Source organism: Geotrypetes seraphini, chromosome 6 (assembly GCF_902459505.1).
Source record: "Geotrypetes seraphini chromosome 6, aGeoSer1.1, whole genome shotgun sequence".
Taxonomy (NCBI): domain Eukaryota; kingdom Metazoa; phylum Chordata; class Amphibia; order Gymnophiona; family Dermophiidae; genus Geotrypetes; species Geotrypetes seraphini.
The window spans coordinates 214,288,246-214,310,165 of record NC_047089.1 but is presented as its reverse complement, the minus strand read 5'-3'; the positions used below and the strand labels follow the sequence as shown (position 1 = coordinate 214,310,165).

The window sequence follows — 21,920 nt, the reverse complement described above, 5'->3', positions numbered from 1 at the left end:
CATATTTTTCATGAAGCCTGAAGCAGATGAAAGTAATGGGGAAAACATCCTTTTTTCCAAAACTTGATACTTGACCATATCAGCTGTGGAGCCCTTTTTCCAGAACCCCAAAACCCAAAATCCTGAAAGGTAACAGTGCTTGGGATAGAGAATACATTCTGGGCTAGATTCACTAAGCAAACCGATCATGTACCGATCGGTTTGTGAGCCCTTTGTGAGTCGATTTCCCTCCGACCCGATTCACTAACCCGATCATCCTCCGATCCTCACATGCAAATGAGGTGGAACGGCATTCAAATGCAGACAGGAAGCGATTCACTAAAATAAAAAAAGCAACACCAACTGGTCTGGCCGATCCAAAATAAGCGACTGCTGAGGACCAGTCACTGAAGTCCTTTCCGACTGCCCTGCCTTCTGCCGCCCTGCTCTCTGCCCCGATCTGCTGCCCTGTCTCAGCCTGCTCCGTCTCAATCTCCTGCCTGCCCCGATCTGCTCTCTGCCCCGTCTCAGCCCTGATCTCCTGCCCTTCCCCGCACTGCGAGTCCATGGTTTTAACCCGCGGGTTTAAAGCAGGTTAAAACCACAGGCTCGCTGGGCTAGTAAAAGTTTTTTTTAAAAAAAAGTTGCAGCTCTTAGACGCATGCGCAGACCATCTACAGATGGTCTGTGCATGCGTCTGGATCACCCACTAGCGATCCATATGGTCGGAGGGGGGCATTCCTCCGATCGCCCTCATTTGAATTATTTTGTTTTGTGGATTGGTCGGACCTGCACGGATTGGCCACGGATCAGGCATGCAAAGCAGGTAAGTGAACCTAGCTCTCTGTTCCATAAAGAGAAGATAAGGTACTGACTTCTGGAAGCAGAACCTGAAATCTCTCTCACAACTGGCTTAGCATCACCCCAGGTACAGAGAAGAGCTGTCACATGGAAGTTATTTTTTTTTTCCCTAGGAGGCTGGCTTGAACACCTGGCAATTAGATTGAAAAGGTGAAAAAGATTAATATTAACTTTAGATTTTTGGGGTCAGGATTTGATCCTAATGTCATATAAGTTCTTTGTATGGTTCTCAACCCATGATGAAGGCTTGAATTTTTCTTTAGGAATATGTGTGATACGTATAAATAAATGTTGAAAATTAAAAAGAAATTGATCCCCTACCTCTGTGGGGAGAAGGAGTGAAGCTGAGGGCTGGATGAAGTACAGGCCTCAATTTCATGTTGAATTCCATGTGCCACAAAGCCACAAAAATATAGGGCTCCTATTACTAAGCTGCGCTAGGGCATTAACGCGCAGGAATAGCATGTGCTACAATGCCGTGTACGCTAGACGCTAACGCCAGCATTGAGATCATCTGCTGTGTGCGCTAAAAACGCTAGCACACCTCAGTAAATGGAGCCCCTAGTGGCAGAAGACATCTCCACAATATTGATTGGTCAATAGATATTTACAAGGAAATTCTTCAAAAAAGTTTCTCTCTCTAACTGATTACAAGGTGTGTGTGTGTGTACAAACTGCAGTGGATCTGCAACCTCATGACCCAGCCTAAAAGTTGTTCCTGTCTCCCAGAGCTTCAGTTTTAAAGTGGAGAAGTAGCCTACTGGTTAATGCACCAATCAGCCTGTGAAACAAAAAGATAAGGATTTAAATTCCAATGACCCTCCTTGAGAACATGGACAAGTTACTTAACCCTCTGCCTGGCAGAAGCCCAAATAGTAGCAGCATTCAATGCTACCAATCCCAGAGCAAGCAGTAGCTTCCCTCGTGTCTGTCTCAATAGCGGGCGATGGACTTTTCCTCCAGGAACTTATCCAAACCTTTTTTAAACCCAGCTATGTTAATCACTGTTACCATATCCTCTGGCAATGAGTTCCAGAGCTTAACTATTCTTTAAGTGAAAAAAATATTTCCTCCTATTTGTTGTAAACATATTTCTATGTAACTTCTTTGAGTGTCTGCTAGTCTTTGCAATTTGATTCACTCGCACCCATTCTACACCACTCAGGATTTTGTAGACCTCAATCATATCTCCTCAGCCATGTCTTTTCCAAGCTGAAGAGCCGTAATCTCTTTAGTCTTTCCTCATATGAGAGGAGTTCCATCCCCTGTACCATCTTGGTTACTCTTCTTTGAACCTTTTCTACAGTAATTTTGCTATATCTTTTTTTGAGATACAGCAATCAGAATTGAACACAATACTCAAAGAGCGACATCATAGAGCAGCGGTCTCAAACACGCGGCCCGCGGGCCACATGTGGCTCTCCAAGTTTTATTTGCGGACCACGGTCTGGACTTGATCATTCTCTTCCTTTTGGAGCAGCAGCGTGTCTGGCCGGTTCATTCCGTTCAAAGCCGCGGGTTGGCGGCTCCTCGCGCTATCCACTCCTGCATCAGAAGCCTCTCTGACATCACAACATCAGAGAGGCTTCAGACGCAGGCGCGGATCTCAAAAGGAGCCGCCACCCGCGGCTTTGAACGGAATGAGCCGGTCAGACACACTGCTGCTCCAGTGGCGTATCAAGGGGGGGGGGGCGGTCCACACAGCTGGCCTCCCTCCACTGTTCTCCCTAGAGTGCGGCTCGTCTAGAGCAGTGGTGCCCAACCTGATTCCCTTCCTTCTCACCGCTGCCATCGGGGAACAGGCCGGCACTGTGTTCTTTGATCTCCCTGCTTCTCTCGCCGCCCAACATCAATTCTGACGTCGAAATGACGTTCTGGCTAGCCAATCGCTGCCTGGCTGCCCAGAACGTCCTTTCCGATGTTAGAATTGACGTCGGGCGGCGAGAGTTGGTCGGCCCCGTGGAGAATAGAAGCGTGGAGATCTCGGCCTGTTCCCGATGGCGGTAGCAGCAGCAGCCTATTCCCCAGCAGCGGTGGCATGGGGGAGGGCAGGAAGGAAGAAAGAAAGAAGGGGGGGGGACAGGGAGCCAGAAACAAAGCAAAAATTGGGACACGGAATCAGAGAAAGACAGACAGAGAAAGAAAGAAAAAGTTGGGGGAGGGAATGAGGTCTGGAGGAGAGGAAGAATACAGGAGGCTGAAAGAAGGGAAGAAATATTGGATGCAGTCAGAAGAATAAAGTGCAACCAGAGACTGATGAAATTACCAAACAAAGGTAGGAAAATTATTTTATTTTCAATTTAGTGATTGAAATGTGCCAGTTTTGAGAAAGAAAAGATATTAAACTTTAAATGTGAGTGCTGCAGAAAAAATAGAGTACTTGGAGGGCCACAGAAAAAATAGTTAATGTCTTATTAAAGAAATGACAATTTTGCATAAGGTAAAACTCTTTATAGTTTATATATCTCTCCTTTTAACAGTTAAAGGAAAGTTTTATAAACTATAAAGAGTTTAACCTCATGCAAAATTGATATTTCTTTAATAAGACATTAACTATTTTTTTCTGCGGCCCTCCAAGTACCTACAAATCCAAAATGTGGCCCCACAAAGGGTTTGAGTTTGAGACCACTGTCATAGAGGGAAACCGAGGCATTATAATATTCTTGGTCTTATTTACCATCCCTTTCCTAGCTAGCATCTTGTTTGCTTTTTTTTTTTTGGTTGCCATGGACCACTTAGATTGCAAGTCCTTTGAGGTCAGGGAAATGCCTGCTGTACCTAAATGTGACTTGCCGTGAACTGCCAATTGAACAGCATGAGCTACATAAAAAAGAAATAAAAATAATTATGGCCCTACCACTGACTCCCTGGGTCAACTATTTCCTTTCGCTGGGTCTGCATGGGCAATGGGCATTACCACCTAATAGGACATTTCTGAAGCTTGAACTGTGCTGTCACCCACCATGCTTGTCTTCATTTTGCATTAGGATCTCCTATTCATTGTATCCCATTAGAAACAGAACAGGTTGAAGGCATTAACCCTTTCAGGACCAAGGGACATATTTGTCCCATAACTTTAAAATCCTATAAATTTTGATTGGGATAGTCTACAGTTCTAAATTTGATATGTACGGATTCCATATGATACTGCCTTTATGTAAACAAACTGGTTCCGACATTCATTCATTAGCGTCGTTGCCAGATTGACGAGAAGATTCACTTGCCACACTGTCCATAAGCCAGAAGTGTGATTTTTTTTTTTTTTGAGTTCAATAAAAAAATAATGATATTTCACACAAAAAAAATCAATTTTTTGGCATCTGCAAGCCCTTTTTACCATAAAAATGTCGTCAAAACCACAAAAATTGGCCTACGATCCTTATGGTCCTGAAAGGGTTAAGGGAACAAAGAAAGGGGTGTGATCTAAATCTCCAGTTTCACTTCTGGATTGCATGCGCCAGACCCCCAGAAAAATCACACGCAGGCTGCAAAAGAATAGAGCAGGTTCGACAGGGAGCAGGCATCAATTTTAAAGAGGGGAACAGATCTTAAATGTATTCCTAACCCATCTCTTGGTAACAAATTGGACCTGTCACACTCTCCGAACATTCTGAGTGAGCAAATTAACAACGTTAATGATCTGTGGTTTTTGGCAGGATGGAGCAGGGAGGAGGGGATTTCAAACCGCAGCGGATACGGAAGGCTTTGGGGGGTCAAGGAGCGAAAGGTTTGTTTTTTATTTGTTTAACAATGATTACTAGGCTTAGAAATTAGAATAATCGAAAACGGTACTGGTAGTACTGCTGATTCAGCAGAGCTCGAGGGGTGGGGGAGGAGGGGAAGGTACTTGCAGCCTGCTGTAAGGATGGGTGTGATTTTTAAACATGACAATTTTTTCAGGTTTCTGAGGTCTGGATCTAATGCTTCTGCAAGATATGAAGCTATGTGGATATGATCATTCTAGGTTGGCAAACTCATATGGAGGGGCATAATTTAAAAAAAAAAAAAAAAACATCTTACGTCCCCTTTTGGCCTAAGGCCCTAAACGCTGAAAGTAGCAGCCGGGAAAATGTCCATTCTCAAATAAAACATCCAAAATGAGTTTTATTATCAACCCAAAAATTGCCCAAGTGCCAAACGCCCAAAACAAGTCCTTTTAGGCGAAGGAGGGGCCGGTCCTTCACCTAAAAGTTAAATTCTGTAACCGGTGTCCGTTAAAAACACCAGTTACAGAATCCCCCCCCTCCGCAACGATTGCGGCAGGAGAGATGGCTCATCTCCCCTGCTGCTCTCGCGATCCCCACCCCCTGAACTGCCGCGACCCGCAGCAGGAGAGATGCCCAATCTCTCCTGCCATGGTTCGTGGCTGTTTGGGGAGGGGTGGGGGGATTGCAATCGCGGCAGGAGAGATGAGCCATTTCTCCTGCTGCGATCGTTGCGGTGGGGGTGGGGTGGGGGGTGGACAGGTTGCCGGGGCTGCTGAGCTGATCGCTGCAGCCGTGATCAGCTCAGCGGCCCCTATTCGGAACTTACACCTGTTTTGACTTGGTTTAAGTCAAAACGTATAAGTTCCGACTAGGCAACCTGTTAAAGGTTTTGGTTAAACTTGCTGTACGACTAAGTCTAGGTCGGCCCACCTCCCGCCCTTTCCCCTCCTCTAAAAATGCCTCTTTTCGCTCTAGGCATTTAGAGGAAAGGCCTAAGCTGGTTTTAGATACGTCTAAAACCAGCTTTGATTATCGGTACTTGGATAATCTGGCTTTTTGATCATCCAAGTACCGATTTAGGCCACTTTTTGGACATTTTTTTTATTATTATTATTTATTATGAGCCCCATACTGTATATGTGCTGAAGTGTTACTTGTATGTTTTACACAGCCCTCATATAGCAAGATGTGTTGTGCAATTATGTGCTTCAGGAGATTTACAAATCGTATGCCTGCTTGTCAGGGTCACGTAAATTTCATTTAGGCCTGCATCTTTAAACTGACTCTACAGTCTATCATATCACTGACGTAATTCGTGCACCCATGAAGCAAACTCCTAGAAAAGATATTCTATCAATAAACTGCAGAACTGTGCAGCATCTTATCCTTCCTGCAGTAACCATAGTGAGGCATGGCCCCCTGCAGCACCTCCAGCAACAGTAGGATGCGATGCACTGACAGCACAGGCATGCATCACCACTATCTTCCTCCTCTCTCTCCCACCCAATCCGCATCCACCAGCGTCTGCCCCCTCCCTTTCCCCTACCCCTCATTCACCAGCATTTGCCCCCTAGTAACCCCACCGCTGCTGCTTTCTTGAAGCAGCAGCAGCAGCACCGTCAAGCTGAAACAGGCCAGCTGCGGGACCTTCCTATCCAAGGCTGCCGGCTCTGTCCCAGAAGGAGAAGGGATGTCGAAGAGGGCGGGCCAGCAGCCGCAGGTATGTACGGGAAGGCCCCACTTCCGGTCTGTTTCAGTTTGCTGCTGCTGCTTTGGGAAAGCAGAAGCTGTTGGTCCCGAACCCACTAGCTGCACAGTGGGGCTGAACAGCTGTGTGGCCTCCTGATGATAGGCGCATGGCCGCGTTGCAGCGCAGGTTAGACGAAACATTGGACCCAAGGTACTTATGCTGTTTGAGATCCTCTGATAAAACTAAAGAACATTGGGAAGAGCCAAAGGCATGTGTGTAGATTCAGCCAGCTGCACAATACTTAAGTTTCAAGAGCAGAAAGAACTTACAAGGTGCACATCAATCCTGCAGGTTTGCTTTCATCTTCCCTTGGGTGTGTTCTTTCAAGAGTCAATTTAAAAAAAAGTAAAGAGAAGCTTATTTAAACTGTTCACATGAGTAAAGAATAAAGTAATTTTTGGTGGTCCCAATTGCTAGCTGGGAAAACTGTAGCCTAACAAAAAAAAAGGGAATAAATTTAAACCCATCTCCAGGGGGACATACATTCTATTGCACCATAATCATGGTTAAATTTAGCTTCTCTTCATTTATAATAAACAGTAAACACGGGATCAGGATTAGCGGGGTAGAAACAGTGTGTCTGTCCTGGGCCCCAATGCTCCAAATTCGACCCAAACAATACTTTTAAGGTGTGAATATGAGAGAGAGAGAGGTTGTTCTCCTCTCAGGAAAGCCAAAGGTCACTTCTTACCTCAGGGTTCTGCCAGGGCCTCTTTGATTGCTCACCTTCTGAAGTCTGGATGTGTATGGTGCTGGCTGCTTTTCTCCAGAGTAAAGTTTCATGACATTCAGTTCTGTAGTTTATCTTTATTGCAAACAGTGGGGAGCCGACAGGTTCTCCCCCTCTCTCTTTTTACTTGCTGGTGGTCAGCTCTTCAGGGAAGGGGCCTGCACTCTGCATACCTACCTAACTTAAAAGCTCAGGAATCAAGCAGAGTACTTCTACACGCTCTACTCGAGTTTTACTAGGGCAGTACTAAACTGACAATAATTATTATAAATTAAACTGGATGTGGCCTGACCAGTAGGATGGGAGTACTGTGATCTGACTGGTTGACTGTCTGAGAAAATAGGACATTAGCATGCAAGATAAGCCTTTTTTGCCTGTGCGATTTGCATTTTTCTTGGTAAATATGACATTTGCAAATCTATGCGAGATTATAATAGCCAGCTTGCAAATCTGAAGGGAGAGGAAGTGAAAGTGGGTACCTGTAAGGCTTAATCAAGAAGAAAATCCGAGCGTGTGCAGTTCCATCACTTCTCAGGCACAGCACGGGATCCTGTGCCATATCTTTTCAGTATCCGGGGAGCCTAATCATTTCTCATAAAGAAAGCAGCATATTGTCAATTAAGAGACTAGCAAAATGGCAAGAAACAGGTTTTTAAAAACTCCCCGTACACATATTTCACATTAACGCACCCGTGTGATCGTCGTTAACCTATCCAGTTGATCCATCTGCACCACATACTAAAGTGGTAGCCACGGTGAAATCTGAAAACAGGAAGGCAATTATCAGCCCATCAAAATAAATAAAATAAAATGAAGGGAAAAGGATGTTGTGGGGAAGAAATAACACCATTTTAGGACTGAGAAATGTTTGATGTTCAGGATGCCTAAGAATTGCTTCATTTGTTTGAAAAAGGGACCCCAGAAGTCTTTAAATGCTCAGGACGAGAAGATGCCTTTGAGGAGAGCAGAGTACGTACATGGGAGTTCAGAGGTAGCCGACTCCGGCAAAACGCTAGCCATCGTTGATGTGAGATGAACTCCACTTTGATTCAGTTCCATTGGACAAATTTAGAGATGGTTTATTTGTTCAGTTTTTTATTACCGCTCTCTGCTTTGCACAAGGCTTTTTTTGACATCACCCAGTTGAGAAGGTTTGAATTCTCACACTTTGTTCAACTAAGGTGTGTGTGGGAGGGGTTCTGAGGCTTTTTCTTTCATCCTGGGTGTTTCATACATCTTTGAGCATTGCACTGTCAGAGATTGGTATATTGTACTCTGGTTGATTTAATCGTCTAAGGAATGTGTTATTTTGGTCTAAGGGTGTTGTACATTTTGGTCTTTCAAAAGGTGTCACAATCTATCAGAGTCCAGAATTTGTATGAGGACCAATATGGATACCACAGTAGTGCAAGTTCAAATTAAGGCAGCGTCTCTCAAACTGTGTGCCACGGTGCCCTGAAGAAATTCTGGGTGTGCCACGAGAGATTCCAGAATTTTACTTTATTTTTAAAAATTCCCTTCATAAGTATACAATAGAATAGATGACATGTACGTCGGGTATGTAAACGTTTGTCAATGTTATGAGTGTTTGTGTGCGTAAGGATACAACCGTTCAGACAAGCATCGTTCTTTGATGTGATTGGTCCTTGAAAACTAAAGATAAGTAATTTTATTTTTATGTTTTATGCCAGTGGTCCCCAACTTTGTCCTGGAGGACCATCAGGCCAATCGAGTTTTCAGGCTAGCCCTAATGAATATGCATGAAGCAGAATAGCATGCCTGTCACTTCCATTATATGCAAATCTCTCTCATGCATATTCATTAAGGCTATCCTGAAAACCTGATTGGCCTGGTGGTTCTCCAGGACAGGGTTGGGGACCACTGTTTTATGCAACAGTTATTCTAACTTGAGCAACAAAGCAATCACGGCTTAGTTACCGTTTGGATCTTCTAGTCTTTGTGAACTTGGATTTTCAGCTCTGACAGAAATTAAATTGAAAAAAAAGAGAATGACTGCAGATGGTGGATGTTGAAATGCATATATGTAGATGAGTAAGAGTCCTCATTGTTGAAATTCAGCGATATCAGGGTTGCACTACAAATCTACCCCCAATTCTTCAGTGTTCATCAATATTCTACATGGTCGAGTCACATTATTACCACCACCTACTTCTGATGTCAGGGACGCACAGCCAATGAACAAGTGCACATGTCGTGCCCAAACTTCCTGGGTATATAAGGTGGGATGTCAGCAATATAGCAACCCATGACAACGATCTCGGTCAGTTTCCTCTACAGTCTCCATGCAAGATCACCTGTTGTCTTTATATGCTACTTCGGAAGCTGCTTCATATACTTCATCTCCAAAGGAACACACCCTGGAGGAGTGGAAGCTGTCATGGAGAAAATCCGTGATTTATCAGACATTGAAAAAGGCATTATCATTGGCTATTGGGCCAAGGACATCAGTACTTTGGAAAAGGCAGAGTTTGTGAAATATTCACGGGCTGCTGTGGTTAAAGTGTACCATGAGTGGATGAATGGAACCTTTCTGACAACCTGATGTGGTAACTGTGGGGTAGCATGAGCCATTGATGTGAGAGGTTGCTGTGCGTATCGATGTTGGACTTGCACCGATTGGCAAAGAGTTGCCTTCTCCAATGAGCCACATTTTGAGCTCCATCAAACGGATGGATGTTGGCGGGTCAGATGTGAACAAACACCTAGCAACCACTGTTGGAAGTGCACAAGCTGGTGGATGGTGGTGGGGAATGTTTTCTTGGTATAGTCTGGGTCCCTTGATACCTCAGGAAGACCCTCTCAACCAATATAGGTATCTCTCCATCCTTGCCAATCAAGTACACCCATGCATGTTGACTGTCTTCCCTAAGGCCGATGGAATCTTTCAGCAGGACAATGCAACATGTCATACTGCCAGAATTGTTTGTGAGTGGTGCGCAGAGCATGACCAATACTTTCAGATACTTCCCTGGCCTCCGAATTCCTCAGATCTTAACCCAATCGAACATATTTGGGACCCCCTCAATTGACATGTTTGATGGCTAGATCCACCACCGTGCACCTGTCAGCAACTGTCGGACGGACTGCAGTTTGCAAGGCTCCAGATATCTCGAGCAACTATCCAGCATCTTATTGAGTCACTCCCACAGTGTCTGGCTCCTGTCTGTGCTGCCAGAGCCGGTTATTCTGGATATTAGCAAGTGGTCATAATAATTTGACTCAAGGAATGTCTTTAAACGGCTGATACTGTAATTAATAGCTTCACACCATCATAGGGCTCCTACATGTGTAAATAACTGAAATAATAAAATGCAATTAAATCAATGTGTGTAAATATGCAAACACAAGTTTGACATGTAATGCAGTCTGTATGTTCGATGATTCACAGTTCAATCTCACCTCCTAAATCTAGGCATCTCCTTGTAAAGTCACCTTCTTAGCATCATCCATTGATGTGGCCTTATAGGGCAATACTAAAAGGGGTATCTTCATTTAGGCCTCCTTTTATGAAACTGGGATAGCAGTTTCTAGTGCGGGGAGCCGCGCTGAATGGTCCGCGCTGCTCCCAATGCTCATTGAGTTCCTATGAGCGTCGTGAGCAGCACGGGCCATTCAGCGCAGCTCCCCACGCTAGAAATTGCTATCGCAGTTTCGTAAAAGACGGGGTTAGTTTTAGGTGCCCTAGTAACAAGGCTTGACAGCTTATTCTGCGTGGGCGTTTGGGCACCCAAGTATCCTTATAGAATACTGCAGGTCTCTATGGAGAGCGCCCGCAGGTCATGACTTTACAACCACATTTGGGACTGCAGTCCACAATTTGAGAAGCCCTGATCGGTGCCCTTTTGTTTGGACATAATGTCAGAAGGCTCTAGCATCTGTCAGCAGCCCTTACTATCCAGGGTGAGGTTTGGCTGCTCCAGCCTGGTGAAGATGCAGAGGCGATTCTTGTAGCTGTAGCTGCTTGTTATATTGTTGCTTTGTAGTTCCAGGCAGAGAGACTGAGGAGAGGTGAGCCGGGGACGCCGAAGGGAGGAGGACTAAGGAAGCAGGCAGATCGGGGTCGCGGCGAGAGTTAGCTCCGCCCACCCCCGCGCGTGACAGGGCGCATCGGCCCGGGCTCCCCTTAAGAGGAAGGGAGCCGGGACACGAGGCGAACTGCAGAGGCGATTCTTGTAGCTGTAGCTGCTTGTTATATTGTTGCTTTGTAGTTCCAGGCAGAGAGACTGAGGAGAGGTGAGCCGGGGACGCCGAAGGGAGGAGGACTAAGGAAGCAGGCAGATCGGGGTCGCGGCGAGAGTTAGCTCCGCCCACCCCCGCGCGTCACAGGTCGCATCGGCCCGGGCTCCCCTTAAGAGGAAGGGAGCCGGGACACGAGGCGAACTGCAGAGGCGATTCTTGTAGCTGTAGCTGCTTGTTATATTGTTGCTTTGTAGTTCCAGGCAGAGAGACTGAGGAGAGGTGAGCCGGGGACGCCGAAGGGAGGAGGACTAAGGAAGCAGGCAGATCGGGGTCGCGGCGAGAGTTAGCTCCGCCCACCCCCGCGCGTCACAGGTCGCATCGGCCCGGGCTCCCCTTAAGAGGAAGGGAGCCGGGACACGAGGCGAACTGCAGAGGCGATTCTTGTAGCTGTAGCTGCTTGTTATATTGTTGCTTTGTAGTTCCAGGCAGAGAGACTGAGGAGAGGTGAGCCGGGGACGCCGAAGGGAGGAGGACTAAGGAAGCAGGCAGATCGGGGTCGCGGCGAGAGTTAGCTCCGCCCACCCCCGCGCGTCACAGGTCGCATCGGCCCGGGCTCCCCTTAAGAGGAAGGGAGCCAACGGCGCCCAGCCGTTCGGCGCGCGGCGAAGGCGAGCGGTAAAGGCGCTCGCCTTAGCGAGAGCGCCTTTGCGAAGGAGCCTTGAGAAGGAGCCCAGGCAGCCCAGCAACAAACCTAACTTTAACTTTAAAAAAAAAAAATTGTTTCTTCTCACTATTTTCTTCTTTCTCTAACTTTTAGGCTTCTCATTCTTCTCTCTCTCTCTCAACCCTTCAGCTTGTCATCCTTCTCTCTCTCTCTCTACTCTTTCAGCTAGCTGCAAGCCGAAAGCCACTCTCAACCACCGAGGGACCGTAGGAACAAGGAGAAAGAAATGGAGGCTACAGGAACCCAGCAGAGCTACCCAGTTTACTGCGTCGAGTGTCATATGTATGACTACCTCCCCTCCGGGAGGCGGGCATACATATGCGGTCGGTGTCAGGAACTGGAAAGCCTGAGGATGGAGGTCGGCAGACTGAGGGTCAAGGTCCAGGAACTGGAGGGACTGGAGGAACTGCGCAACACAGAGGAGACGAGCTGGCCAACCGAGGACACAGACGGAGCAGGCCTCATTGTGGACCAGGTGAGGGACCTCGAGAAATTCATCGAGGAGGCCTATAGGAAGGTGGAAGGACAGGACCAGCAGCTGCACAGACGGATGTCGGCAGACGAGACCCAGGATCCACAAGGCGAAACCGAGGAAGGACCTAGCGGAGGAACCACACAAGAGGAGGAGACCGTGACTCACCGAGACCCCGAGGGTGAGACACCACACTACACCGAGGACACGGACCTGAGACAGAGGAGGTTGCTGAGGAAAGGGAAGTCTGCTATTGTGGTAGGAGACTCGATCTTGAGAGAGGTAGATAGTCACGTAGCTGGAGGAAGGGAGGACCGGCTAGTGACTTGTCTCCCAGGGGCCAAGACACGAGACGTCTCTGATAGGATCGAGAGGATCCTGGATGGAGCAGAGACAGAGGAGACAGCGGTGATAATCCACGTCGGAACGAATGATGTGAGCCGGAGGAACTTCAGCATGGCCACGCTGACTGACCAGTTCAGGGTCCTGGGACGAAAACTGAAGCGGAATACCCGGAGGGTAGCATTCTCAGAGATCCTACCTGTACCGAGAGCAGATGCAAAGAGGCAGGCAGACCTCCAGGCTGTGAATGCATGGTTGAGGAGATGGTGCCAGGAGGAGGGCTTCCACTTTGTGAGGAACTGGACGTCCTTCTGGGGAAAGAGTAAGCTCTACCGGCGGGATGGCCTGCACCTGAGCACAGAGGGAACTAGACTACTGGCTGCCAATGTGAGGAAGGAGATCGAGAGGGCTTTAAACTGAGGAGAGGGGGAAAGCCGACAGCTGATCTGATGTTGACGCTTCGGACAACAGTATCCAGAACAGATACTGAACAGGCTGACTGCAAGGAAGAAGTAGAGGGACCGGTGGATCTCATGATCAGACAGCGAGGGAAACAACAGGTAAAGGGAGCTTGCTGGGAGAAGGAGGAGACTGAGGAGCATGGAGACACAGGGGGACTGGATGGCAAGAAAGCGAAAGCTGAGGGCATTATAGGGGCTAAACAAGGCGAGGGGGATCGAACAGAGGCCGGGGCCCAGGAGGGGGCAAGAAAACCCAGAGGAAAAGCGGGGAAGTGGAGTGGCGGAAATGTGGGGAAGCTGAAAGCTACAAGGGTAAAGGCGGAGGGCAAAGCAGAAGTACAGGGAACAGGAGAGGCGGCCCAGGTGAATGCAGAGGTGAATGCAGAGGTGGAGGAAAAACGACGAGACCTGCGGTGCTTCTACACAAATGCAAGAAGCCTCAGGGCCAAGATGGGTGAACTAGAGGTCGTGGCCAAGGGGGAAGACCTGGATATAATTGGAATTACAGAAACATGGTGGACTGAGGAGAATCAATGGGATGTGGCGCTGACGGGGTACAAGCTCTACAGGAGGGACAGGACCCACAAGAAGGGGGGAGGCATAGCACTATATATAAAGAACTCTATCGACTCAGTCGGGATGGATATGGCAAAGAAGGCAGAGGGGCTGGAATCGCTATGGGTCAAATTGCCGGGAAACAAGGGTGCAGACATAAAACTGGGGATGTACTATCGCCCACCTAGTACGCCAGAAGGAGTCGGACACGACTTGGAAGCTGAACTGAGACAGGAGTGCAGGACTGGAAATGTAACAGTGATGGGGGACTTTAACTACCCGGGGATAGACTGGAGTACGGGTCACTCCAACTGCACTAGGGAAACAGGATTTGTAGAAGCTGTGAGGGACTGCTTCATGGAGCAACTAGTCAGGGAACCGACGCGAGGGAGTGCTACTCTTGACCTCATCCTGAACGGATTAGGGGGGCCTGCAAGCGGGGTAGAAGTGGGAGGACCACTAGGCAACAGTGACCACAATGCGATCAGATTCACATTAGAAAGGGGGACACCCATAGTAAGGAGGACCGCAACAACTGCGCTCAACTTCAAGAAAGGGAACTATGTTGCTATGAGGAAAATGGTGGGGAAGAAGCTCAGAAATATCTTTAAGATGGAGACTGTGGAAAGCGCCTGGACCCTATTCAGGGACACCCTGCAAGAAGCACAAAAAATGTACGTCCCCAATTTCAGGAAAGGCTGCAAGAACAAGCGGTCAAAGGACCCGATTTGGATCTCAGCAGAAGTAAAGAGGGCAATAAATGACAAAAAAGTATCCTTCCGGAGATGGAAAAAAGACCCAACGGAGGAAAACCACCAGGCGCACAGGAAATGCCAAAAAGAATGCCACCGAGAGGTTAGAAAAGCAAAAGGGAAATACGAAGAGGGGCTGGCCAGGGAGGCAAAAAACTTCAAGGCATTCTTCAGTTACGTAAAGGGGAAACGACCAGCGAGAGAGGAGGTGGGGCCGTTGGACGATGGGGATAGGAAGGGAGTGATTAAGGAGGATAAAGAGGTAGCTGAGAGGTTGAACACGTTCTTCTCATCGGTTTTCACGAGAGAGGACACATCTAATATACCGGACTCAGAGGAGCTCATGAGTGGGGAACAGGCTGAAAAATTGGAACACATAGAGGTAAGTAAGGAGGATGTCCTCAAACAGATAGACAGGTTAAAATGCGGCAAATCACCGGGTCCGGACGGGATCCACCCAAGGGTTCTGAAGGAACTAAGACAGGAAATAGCGGGCACAATCCAGCATGTTTGTAACCTATCCTTGAAAACTGGAGAGGTACCAAAGGACTGGAAATTGGCAAATGTCACACCTATCTTCAAGAAGGGATCGAGGGGTGACCCTGGGAACTACAGGCCGGTGAGCCTGACTTCAATTGTAGGGAAGATGGTGGAAGCTATGATCAAGGACGGCATTTGCGAGCACATTGAAAGAAATGGTCTACTGAGAACAAGCCAGCACGGATTCTGTAAGGGAAGGTCGTGCTTAACGAACCTTCTGTACTTCTTTGAGGGAATAAGCAGTCGGGTGGACAATGGGGAACCCATCGACATCATTTACCTCGATTTTCAAAAGGCTTTCGACAAGGTGCCACATGAAAGACTGCTTAGGAAGCTGTGGAACCACGGGGTGGGAGGAGATGTGCACAGATGGATCGAGCACTGGTTGTCGGGTAGACTGCAGAGGGTTGGAGTAAAGGGCCAATATTCTGACTGGCGGGGAGTCACAAGCGGTGTGCCACAGGGATCGGTGCTGGGGCCGTTACTCTTCAACATATTTATCAATGACCTGGAAAAAGAGGCAAAGTGCGAGGTCATAAAATTTGCAGATGATACCAAACTGTGCGGCAGAGTTAGGTCCAGGGAGGAGTGTGAGGACCTGCAAAGGGACCTGGAGAAGCTGGAGGACTGGGCAGACAAATGGCAAATGCGCTTCAATGTGGAAAAATGCAAGGTCATGCATATAGGGAAAAAGAACCCGTTGTTCAACTACAAAATGGGGGGGGCATTGTTGGGAGACAGCAGACTTGAGAGAGACTTGGGTGTGCTGGTGGATGCATCACTGAAGCCATCTGCACAGTGCGCAGCAGCCTCGAAAAAAGCCAACAGGATGCTGGGCATCATAAAGAGGGGCATCACAACCAGGACGCGGGAAGTCATCATGCCATTGTATCGAGCGATGGTGCGTCCGCATCTGGAATACTGCGTGCAGTATTGGTCGCCATACCTCAAGAAGGACATGGCGGTGCTTGAGAGAGTCCAAAGGAGAGCGACGAAACTGGTAAGAGGGCTGGAACACTGCCCATACGCCGAGAGGTTGGATAAGCTGGGGCTCTTCTCCCTGGAAAAAAGGAGGCTCAGGGGAGATATGATAGAGACCTTCAAGATCATGAGGGGCATAGAGAGGGTGGATAGGGACAGATTCTTCAGACTGAAGGGGACAACAGGTACGAGGGGGCACTCGGAGAAACTGAAGGGAGATAGGTTCAAAACAAATGCAAGGAAGTTTTTTTTCACCCAGAGGGTCGTGGACACTTGGAATGCGCTGCCGGAGGAGGTGGTCGGGCAGAGTACGGTACAGGGATTCAAACAGGGATTGGACGGATTCCTGAGGGATAAAGGGATCGTGGGATACTGAGAGAAGTATCCAGGAAATAAGTATAGAAACCCGACCAGGTCGTGCATGTGCAAAACCGGAGGGTTAGGACTTCGATGGGAAGATAGGACTTCAATGGGAAACCGGGGTGGCAAGGGGGCCCCTTCTGATGATTCAGACAGGTGACCTGTTTGGGCCGCCGCGGGAGCGGACTGCTGGGCATGATGGACCTATGGTCTGACCCGGCGGAGGCACTGCTTATGTTCTTATGTTCTTAAGATGATGAAAAGCCAAGGCGGATGCTATCCATAATGTTAAGTGCCTGTCAGAGTCTGAGCCCTGCATTGCCTCCTCTGGGGAATGACAATTCTCATTGTTTCAGATGATAAAGCAAGGGCATCTATTGTCATCAAGTGGATGCAATGATGCATACCATCGCCAGAAATGAATTGCCAACTCTCTTCTGCTACAGGGAAATTCCCTATTAATTGGACTGAAAGCAAATGTTTTTCCACTTTATTCCCTCGGAGAATTCCTGCTCCCTGGCTACTTTGGTTTTTTTTTTTCTTAAGAACACTAAACACAGTCAAAACAGAGAAAAGGTAAGAGCAATAGCAGCAAATATTTTTAAAAAATTATTTTAAAAATAGGTTGGGGTTTCTTTTCCTATATATTTTTTTTTTGTTGTTATTCCCCTCCTCCCTTTTCTTGATTGGTCTGCTTTTGATTGTTTCAGAACCAGCAATGCAAAAATCCCCTCTTCTCTAGCTGTCCGCTGTCCTGTTCTCTTGGTAGCAAGAGGAATATCAACAAGAACAGCTAGGAACAATAATAATATATAGCATGGGCTTAGCTTGGGGGGCAGGGGCATTGTTCGACTCCCCAAAAGACCTGTCCCTAGCTGGGCAAGGATAATAGCGCAGGTGCCCAGCCATTAACTTCTTCCCCGGTCGCCGCTGTGACAGCCTAAAGGAACCACAAGTTTCCCTGCCCTGCCTCTAACTCGCTCCCTCTCTTCCTTCCCTCCATCTCCCTATCCCTCCCATGGCTTTCGCCGCTGCTGTAAAATAGAATGAAAACATGCACGGAGCCATAGCCCTGTGCACACTGCTGCCAGCTTCTGTCTTTCTCCTCCTCCTTCTTTTGTAACTTCTTGTTTCAGGGGGGAAGGCGGAGAGGGAAGAGGAGGGAAGTGGCAGTGGCAGATGCAGTTTCATTTTATTTTATGGCAGAGATGGCAGTGGGGGCGGGGCACTGGGTGGGATGGACCTCTTGTCTGACCCAGTGGAGGCAACTTCTTATGTTCTTATGTTCTTATGGGTGTGGGAGGAGAGTGAGTGATCTGGATGCAAGGCAGGGAAATTTGCGGTTTTCCATGGACAGAGATTTTCATAGTCGCAGATGTGGTGATGACACGGCTGATAGTGCCAAACCAGGAAATTACAAGCTCAGAAAGCTTTTTACGCACAAACCCCTTTCAGTTTTTCTTTGTCTGCGGTTGTGGTACAACCCATTTCTTGTTTGTTTTCTTGTCACAAAATTTTCTTAACATTCTTAAGTAATTTGATTTTGTATCTCTAATATTCAATATTCCAGAGAGAAAACCAGAATTTAAATGATGTGGTCAGTGTACCCATAAGATGTCAGTCACTGATCCACATTAGCTATGCATCTGATGCCTGGGAGCAGAAGATAATGTTATGGACTGTCGAGCTTGTTCAAACATGCAGCCAACGGCATTAAAGTTGCAGGTTTTTTTTAAAAAAAATTAAAGCATAATCCACAACAAATTGCATCCACAGAACACAGGTTAGGAGAGCCTCCATCTAAAAAGAGTACATTAGCTCCTCCAGACCCTACTCTGTTACCTCAGATTATACCTAATTCTCCCCAACTGTCCTCTGTGAAAGATCAAGGACAGCAGGAAAGAATGGGGCAAGACCACCAACTGTCAAAAGCAGTGAATTCAGCTGTTCCCGCTATCTCTCAAGGGCCGCCCACATCTCTGATGATGAAGCCGATATCAGCACCTGACCTCGACATCAACATTACCAGCAACGTCGGTGTCAGCCTTAATACTTCAAGCCAGACCTTCAGATCCTCCTACCAATCCAGCTGCTCAATCGAATCAGGAGCCACTTAAACACCAGTGATCTCGGGGCACCAATCAAGAGCATGGGAGTCATTCATCCCATTAGAGTCAGTCATCCAGAGTAATTTAGGCATCAGCACAGACATTGTTCTTCTTTCCAAAGTCGAAGGCATCTCCTTGACAGGAGGTTTGACAACATGACTCTTTACACACTACATCTTATGCCATACCTTACTACAAAGCAAAAAAACAAGTGGGGAAGGAACTGTACACATCACCTCAGAGACTATAAGGTTTATTAGATATAATCATACATTAAAACATATTGCATGTAAAAATATAAAGTCCTTTTCCTTTGCTACTGAACCCAAAAGGAAAAGGACTTTATATTTATACATGCAATATGTTTTAATGTATGATTATATCTAATGAACCTTATTGTCACTTGTTTTTTGGTTTTGTTGTATCTAACGTCGGGTCATTTCCTTATTTTTGTGGATTGTATTGGCAATTCTTACTACAACAACTCATAGGTCAGCAGCAGCACTCTCAAGAGCAAATATCTGCTGTCTTACATGATGTATCTCCATCCACAAGTTTCACAGCTCCAAAAGAATCATCTCTACCATCTCACCCAAGACAATGATCTTGGTCAGTTTCCTCTACTGTCTCCATGCAAGATCACCTGTTGTCTTTATATGCTACTTTGGAAGCTGCTTCCTAGACTTCATCTCCAAAGGATCACTCCCTAGAGGAATGGAGGTCTTCCTTCTGATCCCTCCAGAACTGGTCCACACCTCACAGCCTGAAGATGCATCATACCCAAAATTCCTCTTAAAGATGGCAAAGTATCTCCAAATACCAACATCAACCAAACCAGATCCCAGAGAGGGGAACTTGGTGGTGTTAAAATATATGGATATCCCTAAAGACATTATTTTACCAGTCCATGAGGTTCTTCCGGAGAATCATAGGTTGATTTGGAATACACCTTACACTGCTCAGTCTACGAAGCACAGTTTGGAATCTAAATACTATGTACAGGAGATTTTAGGGCATAGTAACCTGCAACTGCCTCACCAGTCACTTGTTAAGTCTGCAATGCATAAAGCATGTAGTTCTCAGGATTTATCCAATGCCCCACCAAACAAGGATATGAAGACACTAGATACTTTGGGTAGAAAGATGTATCAAAACACTATGCTAAGTTTCAGAATAGCTATATATCATAATGGATTCCATCTGTAAACACATGGAACAAGTATCATCTTCTTTGCAAACTTCCTTGGAAGCTATTTTAGTGGACCTCGAAGAATATGGATCACACTGCACACAATGCATAAGACACTGCCATTAAAGGAGTGGCAGTGGGTCTCACCACGAGGCATATAACTCAGTTGAAAGAATTTACGTTGGGAGCAGATGTACATGATAAGATTGCAGATGCTACTTGCTTAGTTGACAATCTGTTTGGAGAGAAAGTCAAGGAGATTATAGAAATCTTATACACTGTATGATACTGGATACTTTAGATGAAGATAAGGTTGACCATGCTAAGTCAACTTATAAACGTTTACCTTATTTTCAGCAAAAGAAACCATATGCTGCCAAACCCCCCCCCCCCCAGTACAACTATGGACACTCATATTGTAGGGTCATGAAATGGTTAACTGTTAAGTAAAATATTGTTCTGGCCTACATAGCTGAAAACAGTGTACAATCTATTGACCTAATCTGCCTGAAATGTATGTTCCCACCTTACCACATTATAAGCTAAATAGATAAGAGTTTGAGCCATGATGTACCCTGCCCTCCTGAACATGTAACATTTAGAACTGTAAGATTTAGATAAGCAGAGAAATGAGCTAGTTTCCTGTAGGACTATAAATTGTATCCTGGAATCTATCATAAGTGCTGGCTTAGGACCAATAATAATTGTAGAAAGTTATAGAAGTAACAAATGAAAATTGTAGTTTTTGCATATATTAGTTTGCATATGTTTAGTGAAAAGGGCATAAAAGTCTGTGCATTTCCTGTTTTTAACACTCTTGTAAGTAGGCTGTTCACTGCACTAGAGTCCGGCATGCTGTAATAAACCTCTTGTACTTTCTTCACGCCTCTGACTTTGTGTGTCCAAGTGACCTTTCAATATCACATGCAATAATGTAACAGACAGCAACAACAGTGTCAACACCCAAGCCACCATCCTTTTCAAAATAAGAAACGGTTGAAAACTCCCATGTCTCAGCAGCAGAAGTTGACCTTGTCTTTTTGACAAGGCAATACTACCTTCCGTCCCCATCTGTGGGAGACTTCAATATTTCTGCAGTGCTTAGGAGGAAATTACTAATGACAGTTGGGAATGTCAAATCATACAGAATGGTTATCAGATTCGATTTCACACTTACCTGCCACGCCACCCACCTTCAATAAACATAGCATCCAACCAACAGCCGGCTCAATTCCATCAGGAGATATCCATACGCTTGCACATTTGGGCAACAGAGGAAGTACCACTACCATCCCAGAACACTGGGTTCTATTCAAAGTATTTTCCTATTTCAAAGAAGGCAGGTGGTCAATGATCAATATATGACCTTAGAGCCTTGAACAGGTACATTCTCAGTGAAAAATTCTGAATGATCTCCATATCAACCATCTTATCTCTTCTAGATTTACCTCTTACAATTTAAGAAATTACTTAAAACACATTTCTTTGTTCAAGCTTTTAATTGATATCAGAACTTCTTGTTAGCCGAGTGATGGTGGAGTAAGACCCTGAAGAAGAGAGCAAGATTAAATTAAAAAGGATGATTTTTATTGTTTTTATTTATTTTGATAGTTACGTTTTGTTTTATTGTTATTATGTATGTTTCATTGTGAGCTGCTTAGGCCTTTAAGCAGATTATAAATATTTTAAATAAATAGATTGGAACAGTTGGCTGTTTGCTTACCTTCATATTCCCATTTATCCTTAAACCTAAACTTTAAAATTTTAATTTAGGGTTCCTTTTACGAGGGTGCACTAGTGTTTTTAGCGCATGCACACAATTAGTGCGCGCTAGCCGAAAAACTACCGCCTGCTTAAAAGGAGGCGATAGCGGCTAACATGCGTGGCATTTTAGCTCACGCTAAAACCGCTAGCGCACCTTTGTAAAAGGAGCCCTTAGTAGGCCGAAACGCAAACTATGCTCGCATACGGCGATGAGACTGTCCCTAGAACATACTCATGATGTGCACTATAAAAAGACCTGGATGGCAGCGATCTCAGTGGCTGGGCCGAGGCTGTGGCATGCAATGAAGGGTTCATTTGAAGTTGTGTTCTGAATTCAGATCCTATAAAAATACTGTTAAAACCCCATCTATTTGTTAGAGCTTTCCATAAATAAGAAGATGTCGGTAGCTCTTTCACAAGGATCAAATTTGAACTGGGGCACTGA

At 46.2% G+C, this 21,920-nt stretch overlaps 1 long non-coding RNA gene across 1 annotated transcript; it reads left to right on the top strand.

Annotated features, from left to right (window-relative positions):
• The first annotated feature begins 4,310 nt into the window (after nucleotides 1-4,310).
• Nucleotides 4,311-20,104, top strand: LOC117361865. The gene is made up of 2 exons (XR_004539736.1): nucleotides 4,311-4,567; nucleotides 17,985-20,104. It is a non-coding gene; the product is annotated as an uncharacterized LOC117361865 (long non-coding RNA).
• Nucleotides 20,105-21,920: the final 1,816 nt, after the last annotated feature.